Here is a 24,239-nt window from a genome sequence, read left to right on the forward strand (position 1 = left end):
AGGCGATCTCGTCTGGCCTCAGCTTGACTTCGTTGTAATGGATGGAACTACAGCTCCAAGGGGACACATTGTTTCTTGGAAAACCATTTGCTTTTTTTCAAATCATGGACCTGACTGATCTAGGAGAGTTTAATTTCACTGACTGGCTGACTGATGCTACCTACGACTTGGCTTTTAGTGTTTTCTGTGATCATCTGTATAGGTAAAGAGAGATGTAAAGAATGAAGCCTGAAGGACATGAATTTCCTAATTTTTATTTTAAAAGCTATATAGAGTTTATAAAAGCTCGGCTATGGAAATATAATTTACATAGAATAAAATTCACCAATTTTAAAAATTATTTTTACAGTTTTATTCAATGAATATTAATTTTCTTATAGAAAACATAGAATTTCTAGCAATTAAACAATATTATAGTAAGAAGAGATGTATGAAATCACAGATAACCTTGCTAAACAAAGATCTTCTCTTGTAGATCCAAAGTCATGAGTAGGCCTAAACCGGCAGTACCTATTGTTCATTTATGGTAGGAGGATTTCCCATTTTATAAACAAACATGTTATTTCTGGGAGGAGGTTCAGGGCTTCAGAATGTCTTCAGTGTATATTTCCTGATACCCAAGGGCCGGAATTCCCCTTCTGTCCATCAAGTAGCAGCTACTTGCAGCTGCAGGGCATTTTGCAGAGGCTTCTCCAGAGTTAAATACACAAAAAGATAATTCCCTGGTAGCCAAATATGGCCCCTGTATTAGCCCATTCTCACTCTGCTATGAAGACATAGCTGAGACTGTGTAATTTATAAAGGAAAGAGGTTTAGTTGACTCACAGTTCCACATGGGTGGGGAGGCCTCAGGAAACTTACAATCATGGCAGAAGGGGAAGAAAACATGTCCTTCTTCACATGGCAGCAGCAAGGAGAAGTGCCGAGCAAAGGTGGAAAAAGCCCCTTATAAAACCATCAGATCTTGTGAGAACTCACTCACTATCATGAGAATAGCGTAAGGGTAAACACCCCCATGATTTAATTACCTCCCACCGGGTCCCTCCCACGATGTGTGAGAATTATGGGAACTACAATTCAAAATGAGATTGGGTGGGGACACAGTCAAACCAGATCACCCCCACACCCCAATCTTGTCAAACTATAATTTACTTACTGTTATATATATGTGTGTGTGTGTGTGTATATATATAAGATATATAAAAATATATCTTATTTCTTATCTCTTCATTATCTCTCCTCCCCTTCTTTTCAGTTGCTGTTCTCTAGAATCCTACACAAGCTTCTACCCAAATACTACCATTTCAAGGGGCAGTAAAGTCCTTCATTAAAGGACAAAGTCTTCCTTTGCTCTTCTACTCTACAGTCATCTAGGCTCTGACCTTCTTTAGTCATTATCAAGTATCTGGCTCTAATCTTTTGGTTGCCCAATATTGCTAATTAGCTTTTCACAAGTTTCGATATCCTCCAATTAGATGATAAGCTACTTAAAGGCGTGTGCAGTGGCTCGTGCCTTTAATTCTAGCACTTTGGGAGGCCGAGGTGGACAGATAGCTTGAGTCCAGAAGTTTGAGACAAGCCTGGGTAACAAGGCAAAACCCCATCTCTACAAAAAAACAAACAACAACAACAACAACAAAATTAGCCGGGTATGGTGGTGCACGCCTGTAGTCCCAGCTACTTAGGGGGCTGAGGTGGGAGGACTTCCTGGGCCCAGGAAGTGGGGGCTGCAGTGAGCTGAGATCTCGCCACTGCATTCTAACCTGGGCAACAGAGAAAAACCCTGTCTCAAAAAAGTAAAAAAAAAAAAAAAAAGTATTCCATTTTTCCTATTTTCCTCCTGCACCTACATGGTAGATGCTCTAAATGTCCTGGTTTTGAAAAGTAACATAGTCAATCCCCTTATGACTCAACATATACATTTTAGTGTTCTCTAAAGATTTTTCTAGAACCAATGTATGTTATTTATATAAACATGAATATTCTGCTAGCCCAATAAATCTTTTGGGTGTTTCGTATCAGAACTCATGAGCTGACTGTGTCCAAGCCACAGGACTGCAGATATTCATCCTGTGGGATTTTGACCTCAACGTCATAAACAAAATTTGGATCATTCTTCTTCTGATTTTTCTCAAAAAGTTCATCCATGATGCTCTTCCTTTTGGCAAGCTCCTTGTTATCTGGTAAGTTCAGGTCTTTTTCAGGATCAATGGTTGTTTCTGGTCGAATTTGTCCCATCGTTTCTGCCAAACTCTGCCCCGACAAGTAACCTCGTAAAATACTGGAAAGCTTCTCTAGATGCCTCAGGAATCCTTGTTATGGGTAACTCTCGTGTCGTGGGTTATTCTTTAACTGTTCAGCCACTTGGGTGCAACCTGAAAACTTCGAAAACTTTTGAACTGGCAGAATGTGTGAGCGAATTCTCCCCTTGATCTCATTCTCGTAGATGAAGACACTAGCTGGAGGCTAGAATCAGATCCCATACTTCCTGGCAGTGCACCTCATTCCCACACACACTTCAGAGGATATCGGAGGAAATCTGATGAAAATGCATAAGTTGCATAATGACTTCCTGCCTTGGAAAACTACAGAAAGGGCATCTTCTTCTGCAGACCAACATCTATACTGCCAGGAAGGGGCTGCTCCCACCCAACAGCAATGCAAAGAGGAGCACCTAAGTCGACTTTGAGGCTGGGCAGAGCCTGGTACTGCAAGAAGAGGCAATGGCCACAGTCCTACTGACGTGGCCGGGTGAACTCCCTGGAAGTAGAGGTGGGGCCGGCACAGGGCACCATATGCTGGCTCCCATGATGGCATGTAGGGGTTCAGAGTCCTGAAGGGCACTGGTTGAGCTGTTTCCACAGCAACACCCAGGGCTCACCAAAATTCACCCGTTCTAAGTGTACAGCTCAATGAGTTTTGTGACAGTATACAGTACATAGTCACGCAACCACCACTTTCTATATTCGAGAAATAGAACGTGTCCATTCTTGGAAAAAGCCCCTTGTGCCTCTTAGCGGTCCTCCCTTCCCCTCTGCCCCCAGGCAGCCACCGCTCTGCTTTCCATCTCTATAGCTTTGCCTCCCCTGGAGAAGTGAAATCACACAATGAGACACTCTTTCACTTAGCAAAGTGCTGCTGTGTGTCAGAAGTGTGTTTCTTTTCACCTTTGGGTAATATTCCATTACATGGTTATACCATCATTTGTTTTTCTGCTCCTCAGTTGATAGACATTTGTGTGGTTTCCCATCTCTGGCTATCCTGAAGGAAGCTGCTACAAACATTTTGCATACGATTCTCTGTGTGTTCATTTCCTTTCATTTCTCTTGGATAAATACCTAGGAATAGGCTTGCTGGGTCATGTGTCAGTGCATGTTAAACTTTATAAGCAAATGCATAACTGTAAAAGTTATATAGAGGACACATGGCTATGCACATTTGAATCAAATCAAATAAAAATTTAAAGTCACTTCCTCAGTTGCAGTTGCCACAGGTCAGGTGCTACTCACTAGCCACATGCAAATATATGTAGGAGAGCACAGCATGGAATATTTTCATCATCCTGGAAACTTCCATTAGACAGCACTGGTACATAATTTAATACACTGGGTTTCAGAACAGAAACACTTGTATTGATTTGGGCAAAGGATATTTCAAAAAGCCATGGATAGTCTTTCTCACTATTGTTTATATGAACAATAAGACCCTTGCCAAGTCTAGTTAAAAGAGGAAGCATCCCATCTTGTATTAGCTCTGTGGAAAAAAATATTACGAGCAGTCCAAGGACCAAAGCATCTGACAGCCTGAAGAAGTGATTCTTCATCCCATCGCAGCTGGCTGTCCATGTGGGGAAACCACCCACAGAGACCCAATTTCCTCCAGACCTTGACAAATTCCTGTCGACAGCTCTAAGACCCAAGGACTCCATAGAATGGAGAGGGGGCTCTGCTCATGGCTGGGAAAATGCCAGGGGCCCCATGACAGGTGACATAATGAAATGATTGGAATCATTATCTCAGAAATAAGCTTTCTCCATTGCTTCTCAGATGGTGTATTCATTCATCACTGATAAGAAAGGGCACGGAGCCCACCTGAGAGAGTGCAAGTCGCCCATCCACCTTCACACTTTCAAGGCTTCCAGTTCAGCATCCTTGACTCTCTTTATGGATGAAGACCTTAGGATTTGGCAAACAGAATTTTTTTTCTGACCATGGTGCAGATGGGCTTGTTTTACCTTGGCTTTTTCACATGCAGTTCCAATTTCCTGGCAGCTGGGCTATTGGTGAGGAATCGAGACCCAGGACAATCAGGAGCATTGACTGTGGGCACGGCTCAGTTTCTTGTGTGTGGTCTCGCTCAAGAAGGGAAGGCACATCACTACAGAAGGGTTTTTTTGTTACCTCTGGGGCAATGTTGTGTTTTGTGAAAGAAAGTATTTTAACCACACATTTGAACAAAGCTGGCAAAACAATAGTTCCTCTTGTGGTCTTAGCCATTAATCTTCTTTTATGTAAGGAGAAAATCAGATGCCTTAATGATGTCATCATTTGGCCTGGAAAGGAACCAATGGACTTAAAGGACCCCATTGTTTCCCTGACACAGTGGTGGAAGAGAAAGAGGCATTTGCTTTTACTGTTCCAGAGAGAAGAGGGCACATCTGCAGCCCACCACCCATAAACACGCTGGAATCTCAACACTGGGAGGATTCGCCAGGAGGGCTTTGTGGACATAGTCCTCATTTCCACAGAGGCTCCCTCATCTGTCATCTGCTTTCTTTTCACCCCCCAAATAAAAAGAGCTCAAATTTGTTTATGGTAAGTCTAGTGGAAAGTCCCTTCCCACAACCCTTCCCTCTGTGGTTCCTTGGTGGAAAAGTGATTTAGGGCAGTAAAGCAATAAAGCCATCTTCTGAGAGGTCAGGGAAAATGTGGGTGTGTTGTAGATACTTTGCAGGAAGAAGCTGAATGGTGTGATAAGCCCATTTTGTGGGAGGAGCGTAAGGGTTAAGTGCTGCCCTTCCAGGGCAATTCTGCAAAATTAAAATCTCCATGGACTTTCTAAGCAAGGGTTCCTTGGGTAAGGGGTGAGAAAGAGAAGATAGATGTGGCAGAAAAAGAGAGGGACACCAAATCAGACAGGAGACTCCCGGACACCCAACCAGATTTAACTCTGCGTGCACCAAAAGCTGCCTTGGTGGCAAAATGGCAGCTCACAAATGGCCCCATAGTGTGACTATTTATGTTGTATCTCTATGTGCCCTTGCAGAGACGATGTGACCAGCAGGGTTACATAATTGACTTTCAGTAGATTGATTGCAAAAGTGATCCCAATGTTTCACCCTTTCCTCCACTTGTGCCTTTTGCAATGTGACTTTGCACTCTTTCCTTCAAGAGTTGGAGTTCATTTCTGCATTCCTTGAATGGAACTGGTCTTTAGGCTTGCTTTAGCCAACAGAGTAGAGTGGAAGCGACTGAGTTCTGAGCCTAGGCCTCAAGATGTTTTGTACAATTCTGCTCTCTCACTTAGACCCTTGCCTCCACCATGAAAACAAGCCCAGGCTAAGTGGTTGGAGGGAGAGAGACTAAATGTATGTATGGAACAGAGAGTGCTGAATCTTCCTAGCTGAGACCAGGCTAGACCAGCTGTCATCCAGCCAGCTTACAGATGTACCCACAAGTCCAGTGGAACTTGCCCAGGCAAACTCTAGGCTTGTAAGAAATCATGCATGATTATTTCTTTAAGCCACTAACTTTTGGGGAGGTTTGTTACACAGCAGCAACTAACTGATAACTCTTTATAAGAGATACTGAGGGTAAAGAGATTATGGATGAGATAAAATCATGATAAAAGCCAAACTACAACAGCACTGGCTTGTGCATAAGCTATGGATACCATGAAGCAGAGCCCTGGGGTGTGTCCTCCCAGGCTTGGGAACCAGCAGTTAGTGAGCTTGACTATGGCCCGCACCAGGATGGAAGAGGAGAGGGCTTTGGCCCTGGAATCTGACAGGAGCAGCAGGGAGTTCTAACTGCAAGGCACTCGAGCCTCTCCATCCAGCTTGGAAAAGAGCACTTTATTTAGATCCTTGACTCAATCAACTCCCATCTCTAAAGCCAGCACTCAGACTGCTGTGAAAGTGAGCAGTCTCCAGGTTCCCCTCAATCTGCAAACTGGATCATCATTAGCACTGGGCAATTTAAAGTTTACTGTAAGACTAACAACCATTTATTGAAACAGATGCAGACTATTAAACCACACCAATTAGAGAAAAGAGCTGTTAACATTTTGGTGAGCATCCTTCACACATCTCATAGTGTACAAACACACACATAGAGTTTTAATAAATGCAATCCTGAGATTCAAATTTATGCTTATTTTCCTAAAATTGAAAAATTGGGTGGGACTGGTGGCTCATGCCTATAATCCCAGCAATTCCAGAGGCTGAGGTGAAAGGATCACTTTAGCCCAGGAGTTGGAGACCAGACTGGGCAACACAGCAAGACCTCGTCTCTACAAATAACTTAACAAGTTAGCCAGGACCTCGTCGCTATAGATAATTTTTAAATTAGCCAGGAATGGTGACAGGCGCCTGTAGTCCCGAGTACTCAGGAGGCTGAGATGGGAGGATTGCTTGAGCCCAGGAGATTGAGGCTGCAGTGAGCCATGATTGGGCCACTGCACTCCAGCCTAGTGACAGAGGGGGAGACCCCATCTCAAAAACAATACTAATAAAAATAAATAAAATAAAGTTGCAAAATATCCCATGCTTAATGTAGACAATTCAACCAACAAGAAACATCTAAAGTTAAATATGAACGTTCTCCTCCTCTCTGTAACTGTGAATTTCTTTCAGTGTATTCATTAAAGCATTGTTTCCTTTGTAATTTTGCTGTATGTTCTGTGTTCAAAAACACTCACTTGGTTTTCAGCTGCATCTATTTAACTACCAGTTAGTCCACCAAGTTCTTGTTTAGATTCTTATTACTGTTTTATTGTTTTTAATTTCCAAAACCTGTTGACTATCTTCTCATTGATCATTTTCACAGCAATCTGTTCTTCTTTCATGAATGCAGTACTGATTCTTAAAATGTTCTACAGATATTAATTAGGCTTATAAAAATGTCTTTTTCTTTCTTGTGTGAACCACATTTCCTTGAAAACCATTTGCTATGCTTGCCGCTTTAAGCCAGTTGGTTTTCCTCAAATGTCTCATGATTCCTGTTGTGGGCTTTTATCTGTCAATGCAGATCTCAGTTTAATCAGTATTGGTAACTGTTGTGAGCATCTTTTGAAAATATGAAAGCCACTGCTTTGATTCTCTAGTTAGGTAGATCCCTGGCGTGCAAGCCTTGGCTGTGTGTTTGAGCGTGGGCTTACCCACGGCTGCAAGGAAAAGGTGAATATTTGCCAGTAGAGAGTTCTCTTTGGTTTGTATGGATAGAGAAGTAGCTGCTGGACTGGAGATTCTCTTTTGTGAAGGAAGAAAGGTAGAAGGTATCTTGGAAGCAGAGTAGGTTAGTGTGTTTGGGGATCGCTTGCAGGGTGTGTTAACAGGCCTCTCGCTGGGCACCACCTGCTCAGTTTCTGATTCAGGGAGTCTGGGGTAGGTCCTCAGAATGTGTCTTTCTTGTTTTTTGTTTGTTTGTTTGTTTTTTATTGTGCTTTAAGTTCTAGGGTACATGTGCACAACGTGCAGGTTACATACGTATACATGTGCCATGTTGGTGTGCTGCACCCATTAACTCAACATTTACATTAGGTATATCTCCTAATGCTATCCCTCCCCCTCCCCTCACCCCACAACAGGCCCTGGTATGTGATGTTCCCCTTCCCGTGTCCAAGTGTTCTCGTTGTTCAATTCTCACCTATGAGTGAGAACATGCGGTGTTTGGTTTTTTGTCCTTGCAATAGTTTGCTTTTTTTTTTTTTTGGAGACAGAGTTTCTCTCTTGTTGCCCAGGCTGGAGTGCAATGGCATGATCTTGGCTCACCACAACCTCTGCCTCCCAGGTTCAAGCAATTCTCCTGTCTCAGCCTCCCCAGTAGCTGGGATTACAGGCATGTGCCACCATGCCCGGCTAATTTTGTATTTTTAGTAGAGACTGGGTTTCTCCATGTTGGTCATGCTGGTCTCGAACTCCCAACCTCAGGTGATCCGCCCTCCTCGGCCTCCAAAAGTGCTGGAATTACAGGCGTGAGCCACCACGCCCAGCCTGTCTTTCTAACACACTTACAGTAGGTGCTGATGCTGCTGGTCCCAGAATGACAATCTGAGAAACACTGATTAGGGGACTGCACTGCTGTGCTAAAAACTTTTTGCTTTTTACCCCTCTGTGCTGAGGTGGTGGCAGGAAGCTGCCCATGGACAGGGCCAGTCGCCTGCATGGCCTTGATGCTCTCATGCAGTCCACAGACCTGCAGCACAGTCCTAGACCTTTCTAGAATCTGGCTGCCGACTCGCAGCCCCAGCCTGCTCCCTGCATTTGAGTTTGAGACGTTTCTGAGATTGTGTAGGAAAAAGTGGTCCACTCACTTTTCCTGCAGCCTCTGATGGCTATGATTTGTTTCAGCTCTGACTAAATTTCATCGCTGCTATCCTTTCTGCTTTGCATCATTCATAGATTTTCTCGGGTTACTGGTTACCCTCTCTTCTGGCACTGTGATGAGCTCCTTCTTTTTACCTTTTCATATGATAATTTCTAAACACACAAAAAGCAGAGAAAATAATATAATAAACTCCGGTGTACCCACCACTACATTTTAAAGGTTTTTGGTTTTTAAATATTTCTTCTGTCATTTAAATAAGATTTGGAGAGGGAGGCCAGTAAACCAAGAGTTCAGTCTGCCATCTGGACCTGGTATCACCCACCCCTTGTCATTTTAAAATATTACCATCTGAGCTTATTTATACGTTTCCATTCTCAAAATACCCATCAACCCAGTTATTTGAGCTATGCTGTTTTTTCTAGAAAGTACTGCCCATGTCACACATGCAATTGCATTTCATGAATAGCCACAGATAAGCCCAACATCTGTAGCAATGGAGACCACATGGATGTGACTAAGCAGAATCTCCACTGTGGACCCCGTGAGGCTTTAAGCCTTGAAGACACACGTGAGCCTCATCATGGATATTAGTACCTGCATTGCAGGAGGATAGTTTGTTTGTTTGTTTATAGATTCAACTTCTTCTTGTGTTTAGTCCATGCCTCCAGTTCTACTTTTCTCCTAGCTGCATATCCTTCCACCTGTCTCCAAATGGCAAGCCTCTGCTATACTTGGATAAACTTTCAGGTTATATTTGGATAAACTTTTAGGCATAAGGTGGAGATCAACAACATCGACTTTCTTGAGAGTTAATGATATAGTTTGGCTGTGTCCCCACTTGAATCTCATCTTGAATTGTAGCTCCCATAATTCCACATGTCATGGGAGGGACCTAGTAGGAGGTAACTGAATCATGGGAATGGGTTTCTCCTGTGCTGTTCTCGTGATAGTGAATACGTCTCATGAGATCTGATGGTTTTATAAAGGGAGTTCCCCTGCATATGTCCTCTTGTCTGCCACATAAGACGTGACTTTGCTCCTTCTTTGCCTTCCGCCGTGACTGTGAGGCCTCCCAGCCATGTGGAACTGTGAGTCTATTAAACCTCTTTTCCTTGTAAATTACCCAATCTCAGGTATGCCTCCATTAGCAGCATGAAAACAGACTAATAGAGTTAGTGTTGTTCTGTATATATGAGAAACATACAGCTGGCAATAAAAATAGGAATTTAGAACAAAGGTTTCCCTACCTACTAATGTGTGCTGTTGGGCACAGTACTTAACCTCCCTAATTCTGGTTTCTCCCATCTGTTTTTTGTGTTTTGTTTTGTTTTGTTTTTCGAGATGGAGTTTTGCTCTTATTGCCCAGGCTAGAGTGCAGTGGTGCAATCTCGGCTCACTGCGACCTCCGCCTTCCAGTTTCAAGGGGTTCTCCTGACTCAGTTTCCCAAGTCGCTGGGATTACAGGCACCCGCCACTACGCCTAGCTAATTTTTTTGTGTTTTTAGTAGAGACCAGGTTTCGCCATGTTGGTCAGGCTGGTCTCAAACTGCTTACCTCGTGATCCACCTGCCTCAGCCTCCCAAAGTGCTGGGATTACAGGCGTGAGCCACTGTGCCCGGCCCGCTCTCATCTGTTAAAGAGAAAGTGTCCACTTCATGGAATCATTGGGAGGATCATATATGATGATGTCATAAAATCTCGTGGGGTTCCACCTGGCACACAGTGGGAGCTCAAATCCTATTAGCCTGGGCTTCCCACTGTGCAGTCACTGCTTTTCTGTGCTGGGTGAGATCGGTGGAGCCCAGGTAGGAATTGGAATTGTTAGGAAATTCTTCATGATGCAGTTGACCAAGGAAAAGGAAGACTTTGAAAGGTGTTTTTTATGCATATACTGTTCAGGATTCTTTCAATTATAAATAACAGAGACCCAACTCATACTGGCTGAAGCCAACAAAAAGAACAGTGGCTCTGGCGCCTGAACTATCCAGAGGGACGGCTGGGGCCTGGGCTTCCTGGGTGTCAGCCCAGGTCTCTTTCTCTCTCCATTTCTCAGGGCTGCTCTTCCTCCATTTTCAAGTAGGAGCTCACACGGTGTTGGGTTTACTTTTGGGCACAATCGATCTCACTGTCTGTGCTCCCTGAGGATCCCAGGATTCCATCAGAATCACAGTTAACAATTCCAGCAGAAACTCAGCTGCTTTTCCTAATGATTTCAGCAACACCCTGGAGTTGGATGGCATCCCCCAGGCTTGGGCCATGTGCCTGTCTGTGGTGAGAAGAATGGATGCACTTATTAGTCAGGCCTGAGGCACACACCCCCATCCTAGAACTGACCAGCTCAAACCATAGAGACTGAGAGTGAAGGAGGGGGACTTCCCAAATGAAAACTGACATGCTTCAGTCAGCACAAAAAGGAACGGACATAAGGTAGGCAAAACCAGCAGATAAATGCCGCGCTAAAGAAGTGTGTTTTCCTTTGCATGGATATACCTGGCCCTAATTGAGGGTCATTTCAGTGGTAACCATTTCTCACCAGGCAAATGTCTGTGTGAGTGTATCTGCGAGGGGAGCTGCCAGGTCAAAGTACCTCTGAATTTTAGATTAGACACATATTGCCAAATTACTCCCAACTCCTGCTCTTTTGAGTCTCAGCACTTTTGGTTTCTCCCTTCCTGACTGTGTTCTGCGATCACCTTGCTGGCTCTAGTGGGGATCTCTCCAAAAGAGTGCCTACTGGTACCTCCACCTCGATTCTGTTCCAGGGCTCTGCTCTCCCCTGTTCCTTAAAGGGCAGAATTTGAAGCAGATTCCTATTGAGCTCAAAGCCCTGTCCCACTTCATGCCGAAGGATTGCTTCTCCCACTGCTTTCTGCTCCATCTGATAGATCACATTAGCAGCTAACAGTGGTCCTCAGCATGTGGGCTGGTCTCCAGACCCCAGGGCCCCACCTGGAAAGCCTTCCCTGGGTGCTGATGGGCAGGGCACACCTGCTCCTGCTGTGGCTCACACGTCCCCTCCTTGGCTCCTGTTCCCACTATCCTAGGTCCACACTGCCTGGTGGAGTGTCTGCCAGGCTGTGTATAGAGGGCTGGGAATTCGAAGGAGAAAGAACCTTCTGTGATGGCTACTCCCTGGGAGGCCATCAGCTGCCTCTGTGCCTCTCCTCTCCCTGTGGCCAGGAAGGACGGAGGTAGCCCAGAGGCAACTCAGTGTGCATGTGGGATCCAAGAAATGAGAGGGCACCCAGTGCCAGCCAGCCATTTCAAAGGGCTTCCCCAGCCAGCAACAGGAGTGGGGCGTATGTGTGAGTGTGTGTGTGTGTGTGTGTGTGGTGTGTGGGGTGTGTGTCTTTTCTCATGCATATATTTCTCCTGTTTTTGTCTTCTACATCTTCCCTTCACTCCTCCCCACCTCACTCTCCCAGGCTGCCGGGATCATATCATTCTGTCCATGCGCTCTTTCCTCTCTGTGCTATAAAAAGTGTGCGTGCGCAGTCAAAAGCAGTGGTTTGCTGGTACATGTTAACCAACCAGCTTCTTGGAGAGAAAAAAAAAAAAAAACTCTGAGCAGCATTTGCCTATTTCTGTGGCCAATTTCAAGCTACAAACATGACATCACTCAACGTGACGCTGGGAAGAAGTGCACACTGGTCGCCAGGGATTAGGATTTCCACCACACAGACGCACAGATGGAAATAATCTCATGGCCATTGATAATGTAAAATAAGCAAGAAGTGATGTGTTTTGGGTCTTATTACTTTGTTTTTAATATAATTTTATTTCCATGTTTGTATACTTTCATTTTTAATATTGGTTGTGTTTAACAATCGCTTTGCAAAATTCCCAAAAAAGTCGCATTCGCACCTGTGAACCGGTAAAGCCAGTACACCACTGAATGGCTCCTGGAGGGAAGCAAAGGCCTGAGATTCATGAATTTTCTGACGCGTTTGTGCTCAACAGCTCCTCTTTTTTCTGTTCAGCCCTTTGCGGTGAGTGACTAGGCCTTGGCTGTGACATCCCACACCCCTATCTCAGCTCTGCACCGTTCCCAGGAGGTGTCCTGATTGTGGGTTATGGAGCCTTCTGGAGTGCACTAAAATTAATGCCTCTGAGAATTGTTTTGAGTTTTTCCCCCAGAGTAAAACTGGGCCTTGATTCTAACATGCAGATCTCTGCATGTTGTCATTACATCTCTGGGGTGCCTGGGTCAAGAGCTATCTGTGTGCACTTTTACAAAAGAAAGCGAGAGCCGGCCTCTCTGGCTGCTGGGAATGGACTTACCTGAGACCAGCCTAGAAGCTCCTCAGCAGGGAGTAATTGGTGAAAAGATTCCAAATGAGTCTCTGGAAGGTCTTATTGTCTTACATAAACTCGCTATTTTCAACTTTCAATTAAAGAGCTAGAAGACCTCTTTCCACTGATTAGAGAAAATCTAGTTTTGGGGTTAAATCCAGCCAACCAATTTAAGTCTCCAAATTGGTTCAATTTGTAAATTTCTCAACAGTGGCCAAAATGAAAGTCAACAGTTGTGCGTATAACACAACCCTCTCCATCCCTGTGGGCGGGCCTGCCGGTGTCAGGTGGTAAGAACTGACTTCCCCACAGTCCCACCTCTGTCCCTTGCTTCAGGACGTGGGCCGCCTGCTGCTCCTCATCCCTGCCTGTTCCATGCCTTCCCCTCTGATGCTTTTCAACACAGCACTCCAAGGAGCAGCTATCTACCAGGGCACACACAAGGGAGGAAACAAATGTGTTACCCCACCAACACTAACACACACACACACACACACACACAAAACAACACAAATTCAGAGTCTGTGTTTTAGGAAACCTTTTAGCCACCCCATTTCTTGCCTTTCTGCCACCTGTTCATATGGATCCTGCACTGGCTGACTTAGCCAGCAGGAGCATCCTGCAGCAAGCTGCCTGTTGCATGTGAAGATGGTTATGCATCCCACATGGCATCTGGATTTGGGTGTGCATCAATCTGAGCAAAATCAATGGACAGTGCTTGGATTCTGACTTCATTTGATCTATTAAATAATTGCATCCCTTGGCACAAGGGTTATGCATGTTAATATACAATGATGTGTTTGCACCACCACCTGAGGAGCAGAGGAGCTGTTTCATGGGGAAACAATGCCAGGATAGGCCCCCCTCCCCATAGCGGGATTTCACTAAGACCCCCGGCTTTGGCACAGGATGAGTTCCCTGGGAAGGCAGGAGGGGATCGATGCAAAGCCCTGGTGGAGGATGAGTCTTGAGCAGGTAATGAGCCTGAGAGCGTTCTGTTCTCCAGTAATATCCCAGGGGCACTTGGGCAGGCAGGCCACCCTTGAGCGGGGCAGGGTCAGCTCTTACAGTGGACCAGGAGGCATTAAAGGCAGTGCCACACTCCCAAGGTATACCAGCCAGTGATTTGCAACTGGCTCTCCTGAAGAGAAAAACACCCTGATGCGTGGTGTCTGCCAATTCCCTGGCATAAACACTCCCACCGTGGCTGATTTCAAACTACCAGTAGACATTCCCTGAATGGCAGAGCTGGGAAGAAAAGTGCACGACCAGCTCGTCCAAGTGAGCTGCACAACACTCACTAACACTCTCCGGAGGGCTGTGCCCAGCCACATGGTCATCCGGGTTTCGGAAATGGTTGGAAAGTGAGGACACCAAAGGCCCAAGTGGAGAGTGGAGGGCAGGCAGTGAGGGAGGTTAGGCCAGCCAGATGGCAAGAGGCCCCATGGGGCATTACGTGAACAGCCCTGTAATTTCCGTGTCTTTAGTGATGTCGCCACATTTATAACATGCCGAGGTGACTGCGTTATCATAGAAAATAAAGGTAATATAGAAAATAGAGGTGACAGTGGCACACGCCTGCAGGCTGGTGTTGAGTCCAAGTTTAAGTGTGGATGCAACCATGAGAAGAAAAGAGAGTGTGACAGAACAAAAGGTGTCATTGAGGCACAGCCGAATCGGCTGCACACGTGCTGTGTCATAGCCCTCTTGGAAGCATAGTAAGCATGTTAAATTTTACAAAGACAAATAACTAAATTCCTTTCTAAAGAGCCCAGACATAAATAACTGGAATTGCATGGATTGGCCATTTGTTTATGGACTGATATTTTCCAATGATTTTAAAATAAAACTTCCCATAGAAATGCTTCACATTTCTAGAAAGGTAGCTTCTCATGGCCTTTGTCATGTATCCCCCAATTCACCATCTCCGTTGAGCTACAAATGTCTTCCTGGGATTTATGATTCAAGATGACATTTATTGAGCACCTGCCGTCTGTCAGGGGTACTGCACATGTTGATCCATTTAATACCACCACCGGTCAAAGTTGGTACTCTTCTCGTTTTGAGACCTCAGAGGCTTGGGCAGACAAGCAGATCCTCTCTCTGCTCTGAGCCCCAGGAGGCTGCCTGCACAACTGCAGCAACCTGGCACTTGAACTTGGAGATTCGGCCAAGGGGATTGCCCAGCATGAGAGTAGGGGAGGCTGGGGTCTCTATCTCCTTGGCACCCTTCCTGCAGGTCCCCGTAGAAGCTATGGCCCTTGACCGAAGGCTGCTGCTCTTCTTGCCCTCTTCATCTGCCTCCTCTTCTTCCAGGTGTTGGTAGCTGCCCCCTCCCTTCATCCCACAGTGACCAGCAATGCTGTGAGCAGTCCCAGGGTACTGCTGTGAACCTTGTCATTTCCCTACACTCTGCCCAAACCTTTGTAAATAGGTCCTCCAATGTATACGTTTCCTATTAGAAATACGAATTTAGTACTTAAAAAACAACGTATTGTTTTACAGTTCTGGAGGTCAGAAGTCCAAAATCAGTGTCACTGGGCTGCACCCAAGGTGTGGGCAGGGCTGCTCTCCCTCTGGAGGCTCTTGGGGAGAATCTGTCTCTCACCTCCTCCAACATCTAGGTGCCATTCCTTGGCTCATGACCACATCACTCCAGTCTCCTCCAGGATCACATCACCTCCTCTTCTGTCTGTGGTCAAATCTCCCGCCACCCTCCTCCTTTAAGGACACTTGGGACTGCATTTAGGAACCACCAGGATAATCTAGGGTAATCTCCCCATCTCAAAATCCTTAATTGCATTGGCAGTCTTTGCCATATAAAGGAACATTTACAGATTCCAGGGATTAAGGCCTGATGTCTTTGGAGGTCATTATTCAGTCGACCACATTTATTATTTTAATTTGAGCATGCGATTTGCCTCCTGCTGGGACTTGATTGATGCAGCCTGGGTTACTACGTACGAAAGAACAGGAATTCAAACCACGCAAATAAGTTAATTTTGAGAACTTGCACTTGGTTTTATATGTTAATGACTTCCGAATTCATACCTCTGGTCCATTCCTTTTCTCTGAGTGCCAAGATCATATATCCAATTGACTATTTGATATTCTATTTACATGTTTCATAGGCACCTCGAGCTTGGGATGGCAAAACCAAACAGTTCTCTTTCCTATATCTCACCATGCTTCTCAGCAAACTGCACCATCCCACACTTGTTTGCTCAAGCTGGGAACCTGGGCATCAACTCAGTGACCTCCAAGGCTCGGAGACCTCCCCACCACACCCACGGAACCACCCAGTGCTGCTTCCCTGTGGGTTCTTCCTTCACTGCATCACCATGTCCCTGGAGGCCCTCCCTCCACAACAGATGTGGTATCTCTCTTCTCCCCATCTCTGCTGACACCAGTCTATTCCAAGGCACCAGTCGCTCACCCGGAGTGCAGCAATGGCCTCCTCAGTGACGACTTCCACTCCAGTCTCCTCTCTGGCACACTTGGTGCAGGAGCCACAGGGCCAAATACAACCCAGGCTGACTCACATCACCCCCACGTACAACCCTCCAATACGCTTCAATTGCATTCTGGTTTTGCCCACTGCATCTTTTACTAAGTTCCTTCTGATTCCTGCCCTCTCACTGATGTCTCCTATGCTTGGAATGCTCCTTCCTCCAACTCTTCTCCTATCTGGCTTGGTTATGATGTCTATGTCCTGTGCTTGACACAGTTCTGAACGTAGCAGAAAGCTACTGACTCTACCTCTTGATGGACTGAGCTACGACGTCACCTTGCAAAGGTGAGAACGCCAGGAGACATGAAGGATTGTGGCCGTGGGGAGACTCTACCACGTGGTGGACAATGGTGGACAATGGTGGAAACCAGGCTGACCCGGGGAAAGTGGCTCATGATCTCCTTAGCAATGTCAAAACCAACATACCCACCACGTCCGAGTTCATCCGGAGCTGGCTGCCTGCCCAGCCTGGGTCCCCATGAGAAGTTGTTACCGGTGGAGAGTAGTCTAGGTTCTTGGCATTTTGAACAAATAATTGGACAAAATGCACAAACAAAGCAAAGCAGGAAAAGCAGAGATTTATTTTAAATGAAAGTACACTCCACAGGATGGGAATCGGCTGGAACAAGTAGCTCAAGAGCCTCCGTAACAGAATTTTCTGGGGTTTAAATACCCTCTAGGGGTTTCCCATTGGTTCACTTTATGCAAACGACGTAATGGCCCATGACCAGTATGACAGGTTGCAGGAGGGTGCCAATCAGAATGAAGGCCCACAACCAGTCTGATTGGTTGTGGGAGGGGACCAATCAGAATGAAGAGGAGGCCCACAGCCAGTCTGACTGGTTGCAGGAGGTGACCAATTAGAGGTACTTTCATTTTTCAACTGCCAGGCAGAAAAAGGAAGGATTGAAAAGGGAGTAGTCTCTGATTTCCACTCAGCATGAATAGGCCTTAGGTTTCCTGCCTCCATATCCTATTCTCCTGCCTCAAAATGATGAGGCTGCTCCTCCTGGGATTGGAGGAGACTGGTTCACTAGGGAAGAGTCTGTGTCATTTCCCATGTGCCCCTACTCGAGTCATTGGAGGAGTGTTTTAATAAGGGGTGATGTTACTGTCATTTGGTTATGAAATTGTGACTGCTTGTCCCAGCATTCTGAGCTTGATGTTGAGATCCCTGCATCCCCTCCAGCGGCGGTGATGGACAGCGGGGAGAAGTAGTACAGATTCCCACTGTATGTCAGAAAAAAAGTCAAACTGGGAATGAGTCACAAAATAAAGATACATGCTGGATGATGCAAAGGCTCCCAGCACGAGCTTAATAAGTGTGGGGGAGCCTTCAAGAATGTGACTGTGATATGAAGCCGCAGCCTGTAACAGCGGCTGAGCACGTGTTAAAAGGTCCAACGTGCCTCCTTAACACTCACAGGGGCAGGCCCCAGGCAGGTCTGGCGCTGGGGAAGTACAGGGGCTGCTCATGGCTGGTGGGGCCCGATGTCCCCGGCTAGAGGACATGTCCACTTTCTTTTTCCTTTTTTTTTTTTTTTTTTTTTTTTGAGATGGAGTCTTGCTCTGTCGTCCAGGCTGTAGTGCAGTGGTGCGATGTTGGCTCACTGCAACCTCCGCCTCCCGAGTTCAAGCAATTCTCCCGCCTTAGCCTTCCAAGTAGCTGGTCTTACAGGCGCTTGCCGCCACGCCCAGCTAATTTTTATATTTTTAGTAGAGACAGGGTTTCACCATGTTGTCAAGGCTGGTCTCAAACTCCTGACCTCAGGTGATCCGCTTGCCTCAGCCTCCCGAAGTGCTGGGATTACAGGCGTAAACCACCACGTGAGACGCCACGCCCGGCCGGGCACGTCTGCTGTCTTACTGTAATGTTACCATCAAGATCAGGAATAAGTCTTTGGATTTTTTTCCCTGTGGTTGGTCACTAGATGTCACTGCAGGAAAAAATCTGACCAGAAAACAAATGCAAGGGGAGAGATATTAATGTTTTGGATCTCAAGGAAGTGGTTGCCTTGGCAACAGGGAGCACGTGAAAGAACTTCCTTTTCTGTGGAGTGCGTGCGGCTGCTGAGAGATGTTTCAGTTGGTGCCCAAAGAGAAGATGCCCACGGGAACTGGACAGGAACTGAAGCCAACTCATCCTGAGCCTGAATGAAACAGCAGGAGAAAAAGAGGGAGAGAGGATGGTGGGGGTGCTGCAGGGAGAGGGGGCGTAGAGAGAGAGAGACAGAGACAGATACCAAAAGCACTTTGCACTGCATGAGACACAACCCTGTGTCGCGTCTGAGCCCAAAATCCAAAGACACTACTCCAGAATGAGGTTTTTCCGCTCCAGACGCTCATTATCTTAATTAAGATGCTCTTTGTTAGTAAATTCAACCATATCTGCACAAATCCTCAGAAAGAGGAGAGCTTAGGAGACCCTGCATTCACCCATAAGTGGATTTTCCACGGACAGGGGAAAGCCACGAACAGAAACCCGCAGGTAGAGAACCCTTAATAAGGGGAGAAGAAGGCAGGGAGCGGGCGTGGAGGCACAGGCTGGAGACTCCGGCGCTGGTCTCTCCATGCTCTCTCTTCTGCTTCTTCCACTTTCTCTCTACACCTCTTTATGGAAAGGAGAGAGATTCTACCTCAAGATGTGGAAATGCGAGAGAAAATGGGAGAATGGAAAGCTAAGTGTTTTGATGCTCCACACCATAGTCTTGGGAATTTGATTTAAGCATTGACCAGCTAAGGAACTGCAAACCAGGCCAGTTGGGAAGGCTTGGACATGAAATCCTGTTCCCTGCAGACGCCGCAGCCTTCAGCAGAGTGACCCAGTGGAGGAGGAAGCTCAGCCCCTCCCCATCTCTGCTCTCCCTTTCCTTTCTCCTTTCTCTCCCATTTCCCAAGATGCCAGGGTCCTGGAATTGCCCTCTGACTTTCAAAAATGTCCATTCCACACAGCTCTTCCTTCCTGCCTCCATCTGAGCTAGTTCCCTGAGCCCCCACTGATCTTTGGATATTTGAAAAAAGTAACTCACAAGAGCCTAGAGGTGTAACTCATCCAGGGTATTCGTGTTTGAAGGGGTAGCTTCTTGTCCAAATGCATCTCCAATTGCTAGTCTGCATGCAAATAAGAGAGTGGGAAATTGCCAGACGGGACACCAACCAGTGCTATCGAAACCAGGCACCCTCTCTCCAGCATGGTCTTGGGCAGGGCCCAGTACAGCAGCGTGGGCTAGATCAGGGAGGTTGGCTACGATCCCCAGCCTCGAATATGGGAGATGATGGAAGCACCCAGAGAGGTTGGTATCTCCTGGATGGTTCTCAAGGGGGGGCCACCAAGGAAACTGTACTCCTGAGAGATCAGAAGAAGTTACAAAAAGAAAAATGACATGGTCTGCTCAAAGCAAAGGTCCAGACTGTTCACCCATCCTGGGGTGCAGTGAATTGATCATATGGAGGCCATGCAGGAGCAATGGTCAGTGGATCCATGAGAGGCAGGAGGGGTTTCTCAGGAGGGGTACCACACCACTTCCTCCCAGCAAGAAGGGGCCCAGGAGCAGCCCAGCAAGCCCCTGAGAGCAGGCATCCAGGGTAAGCTCCCCAGTTTTGGGGACCTGACACCTCTTTTTGTCTATCTGTATTTTTATTCTTCTACAAGAAACATTTGTTATTCATCTTATTTAACAAATGCAAAAGCATTATTTGGGCATGCTTTGCACATAGCAACATGCTGCTTTCCATCCTATTTCAAGGATCTGCTTTATCACATGCTTTCTTTATTACTAAATCCATATTAAGTACGTTGAGTCAAGTGATGCATATTGGCTGTTGTTAAGACAGCATGTTTTAGGCTTTCTCTCAAACATGCATACATGCATGAGAACACAGTATGCACACAGGAGAAGCCTGCAGGCTGGCCATCAGGCCCGGCTCTCCATCTGCCACATTTCAGGGGACCCAGGAAAGAGTCAAACAAGAGAGCTGGCTCCCACCAGTGGGCTTCAGCTCTGCTGCCTCCCTGGCCTTGCAGGAACCTTCTCTCCATCGCGTGGCTGGCTGCTGCTGCCCGAGGCTCTCTACTCCTGCACACAGAGCAGGGACGGCAGTGCCTGGTGACATGCGGCACATGTTCGCCCACATTTGCCGTGAAGAGGAAATGCTTCTTTGGATACTTGGCGCCAACTTCACCCATGCTAAAGCAACACGTGCAAATCAGGGAAAGATCCTGCTTTGGGATTATTGGCAAATGTCAATGCACTTGGCAATGCCTGCCTGGAAATATTAGTTCTCAAGCTTGTTTTGGTATGTTCCAGATTGCTCTCAAGGCCTGTATGGGGGCCACTCCCCCCAGCATGGTGGCTGGGCAGGATGTGCTGGCACAGTGTCTACCTGTGGAGAGATTGTCTTTCCACCACTCCCACTGTGGGTTGCTCCTTTCTACCCTGTCAGCACATCATGCTTGGCGCCCTGCCCGCTGTAGACCTGGTGACTGATGAGGTGGCCCAGGGTCCCTTCTCGAACCCCACATCAGTGGTTCTAGTGTGGTCTGTGGATCCACCGCGCCAGCACCCAGAGCTGTCAGACATGCAGTCTCAGGCCCCACTTCAGACCCTCGGAGTCTGAACCTGCATCTTAACAGCACCCTCTGAGGAACAGTAGGGACACCAGAGGCTGGCACACGGTAGCCACCTATTTTCATGTGGCCCACAAGTAGAGAACGATCTTTACATTTTTTTTAACGATTGGGGAAAAAAGGAAGAAGAATATTTTGTGATATGTGAGAATTATATGAAATTTGAACTGCAATGTCCATCACTAAAGTTCGATTGGAACACAGCCACACTCATGCCTTTGTATGTCTCTTGGCTGCTTTCACGCTCCAACGACAGAGCCGAGTAGTTGCAGCAGACACCATAGGCAACCACACAGCCAGAGAGATTTACTATCAGGTCCTTTACCGGAGAAGTTTCCCAACCCTTGACCAGTAGGCTTAGACCCCACAGACTCATCTCACCTTACTTCCCATGATATCCCAACGCTTGTTCTGGGGAAAATTAAAAATAGAGCCTCACTCTTCAGCTGGGTGCGGTGGCTCATGCCTATAATCCCAACACTTTGGGAGGTCGAGGTGGGCAGATAACCTGAGGTCAGGAGTTCAAGACCATCCTGACCAACATGGTGAAACCCCAACTCTACTAAAAATATAAAAATTACAAAGGGGTGGTGGCTCCTGTAGTCTCAGCTGCTCAGGAGGCTGAAGCTGGAGAATCGCTTGAACCCAGGAGGTGGAGGTTGCAGTGAGCCGAGATTGGGCCACTGTACTCCAGCCTGGGCAACAAGAGCGAAACTCCATCTCAAAAGAAAATAATACAGCTTCACTCTTTGACCTGCTTCCCACATCTGGCAACTTGTGTGACTTCCAACCATTGTCCTTGCTCTAACCCTGCACCCTCTCCTTGGACAGTCCAGAACCAAAACTGAAGCCCGTAACAGTTTCTCTCACCTGCCTCAATTTCTTTTCTATGCTCTGCTTGTAGCCTGGCCATCAGGACCACACAGTTGAGCGTGCCACTGGACTCTGTTCCAGTTGTTTTCTTTTTTGTTTTTTGTTTGTTTGTTTGTTTTTTGAGACAGAGTCTCGCTCTGTCACCCAGGCTGGAGTGCAGTGGTGTAATCTGGGCCCACTGGAATCTATGCCTTCCAGGTTCAAACAATTCTCCTGCCTCAGCTTCCTAAGAAGCTGGGATTACAGGCATGAACCACCACACCTAGCTAATGTTTGTATTTTTAGTAGAGACGAGGTTTCGCCATGTTGGCCAGGCTGGTCTTGAACTCCTGACCTCAAGTGATCCTCCTGTCTCAGCCTCCCAAAGCGCTGGGATTACAGGAGTGAGCCATTGTGCCCCGCCTCTGTTCCTGTTTTATCTGGTCTTCGGGATTGCTAATCCCAGTGTCTGGACCAGGCCATCTTTGTGACTCCCGGCAGGTAGGGAGCCCAGCACAGAGAAGGCACTCAATAACTTGTTTACTGAGTAAACGACAGAGTTAATGGGCCATATGTTGCCTGTTTCTGGGTGCTTTTCCAGTGGGCTCTGCACTGCCCAATGGAATGATTCACTGATGAATCGATTTTCCTTCAGAGATCCAAAATGCCTTGTCGATCTCATTTACCCATTTATTCTCCACAAATATATTAAGCATTGATGCTGTGCTGGTTTCTAGGGTTACAAAGATGAATTAAGATAGAAACCACCCCTTTATCATCTTGCAAATCAGTAGGAGAGGGAGGTATGTTGTAAATAGCCCTGATGCTGGCTCCTTTCTGCTTGTGCAAAGACTTCTCCCCCCTGCCAAGCATTTCTGGGAGTGCACATGAGGTTCCGAACACATCCACTTCCAAGCTAAGGGATGGGGGCAGGTGTGGTCCTATTGTCACTCGGCTAGGCTTGTGTTCCTGGCACCAAGGTCCCTGCTATGGCTCAGGGCTAGGAAGAGCCATTTAGCAGGGCACAGCAGGGGCCTTGCCAGCCCTTGTGATTCAGCAGCTTTCTCCTGGAGGTTACTTGTGCCTGGGCTGCCTGATGGCCTGGAGTGGTGTGTTAGCCAGGCGTGGTGGTGCCCGTACACACCCCATCATAGTACAGAGCATTGGAGAAGCGCTGTTGGGGTCCCAGTATGTCGCAGGGTTCAGCGATTGTTATGGGCTGAATTATACTGCCTTAAAATTCATACATGGCAGTCCCAGCTGCCAGGACCTCGGAATGTGACCTTGTTTGGTTAGAGGATCATTGCAGTTACAATCATCTCAGCTAGGAAGAAGCCATCCCGGAGTAGGGTGGGCCCTAATCCAATGTGACCGGGAGCCTCTCCAGAGGACACAGAGACACACAGGGTAGGGTGGGCCCTAATCCAATGTGACCGGGAGCCTATCCAGAGGACACAGACACACGGGGGATAGAAGAAAGCAGATGGAAAGAGACCCAGGGAGAAGACAGCTGTCGCAAGCCAAGGAAAGCCCTGGAACAGACCCTCCCTCACAGCCTCAGAAGGCACCAACCCCGGAGACACCTTGTAGCTGGACTTGAGTCTCCAGAACTGTGAGAGAATCAATGTCTGTTGTTCAAGTCACCCAGTTTGCAGCACTTTGCAGCAGCCTTAGCAGACTAATCCAACGACACCGCTCACTCAGGTGCACGTGTGGTCCTCTTCCCCCAGGATACTGGTTCAGGAGGAGCCCTTGTAGGCTCAGTTAACTTCCAGGATGCTGTTCTCAGAATCTCTCCTTCTTATGGACAGCCAAAATGCTGTCAGTGGGTCCAGCTCATCCTGCCTGGCTCCTTTCCCCTTAAAGGAAATTCTCTTCCTGTAGGCTCTTTGGCCTCCTCGCCACCCACAGGTAGCTATGGAAGTCCACCCATTTGCCCTGTCAGTGGAGGTTAGGCTCATCCCCAGCAGAGGAAACAGCGTGAGCCTTATCCCTGGGTGGCCCTTAGCCCCCGTGCAGAGACAGCCCCGCCCCTCCGGAGTCTGCTCCCTCATCCCAGGTCCTGGAAAACAGGCCCCTGAGGGGACAGCTCACACTGACAGCCCTGCCGTAGCACAAAGGGCAAGCATAGTCAGAATGGAAGCGTGCTCAGGGTGCAGCAGGGCACCGAGGAGGATGTGATGGCAAAGCCTCATGGAGAAGGTGGCAGACGAGCAGAAAGGGATTTGCAAGGTGTTTCGGAGGAGGCAAGAGCTGAGGCAGAATGTGCAGGAAAACAGCCCTTGTGGGTTTAAGAGCAGCTCAAGGAGCAGTGAGAGGCATTACAGAGGCTTTAAAGGGGGTTGGGGAAGACTGGATGGGGCCAGGAAGACAGCAGGGCCAGATGGGGAAGGGCCACAGGGGTCATGAT

General features: G+C 47.1%; 1 pseudogene; it reads right to left on the minus strand.

The window, feature by feature from the left end:
• Nucleotides 1–2,025: 2,025 nt before the first annotated feature.
• Nucleotides 2,026–2,505, minus strand: LOC102135318 (centrosomal protein of 19 kDa pseudogene; annotated as a pseudogene).
• Nucleotides 2,506–24,239: the final 21,734 nt, after the last annotated feature.

The sequence above is a fragment of the Macaca fascicularis genome, chromosome 12 (genome assembly GCF_037993035.2).
Source record: "Macaca fascicularis isolate 582-1 chromosome 12, T2T-MFA8v1.1".
Lineage (NCBI taxonomy): Eukaryota > Metazoa > Chordata > Mammalia > Primates > Cercopithecidae > Macaca > Macaca fascicularis.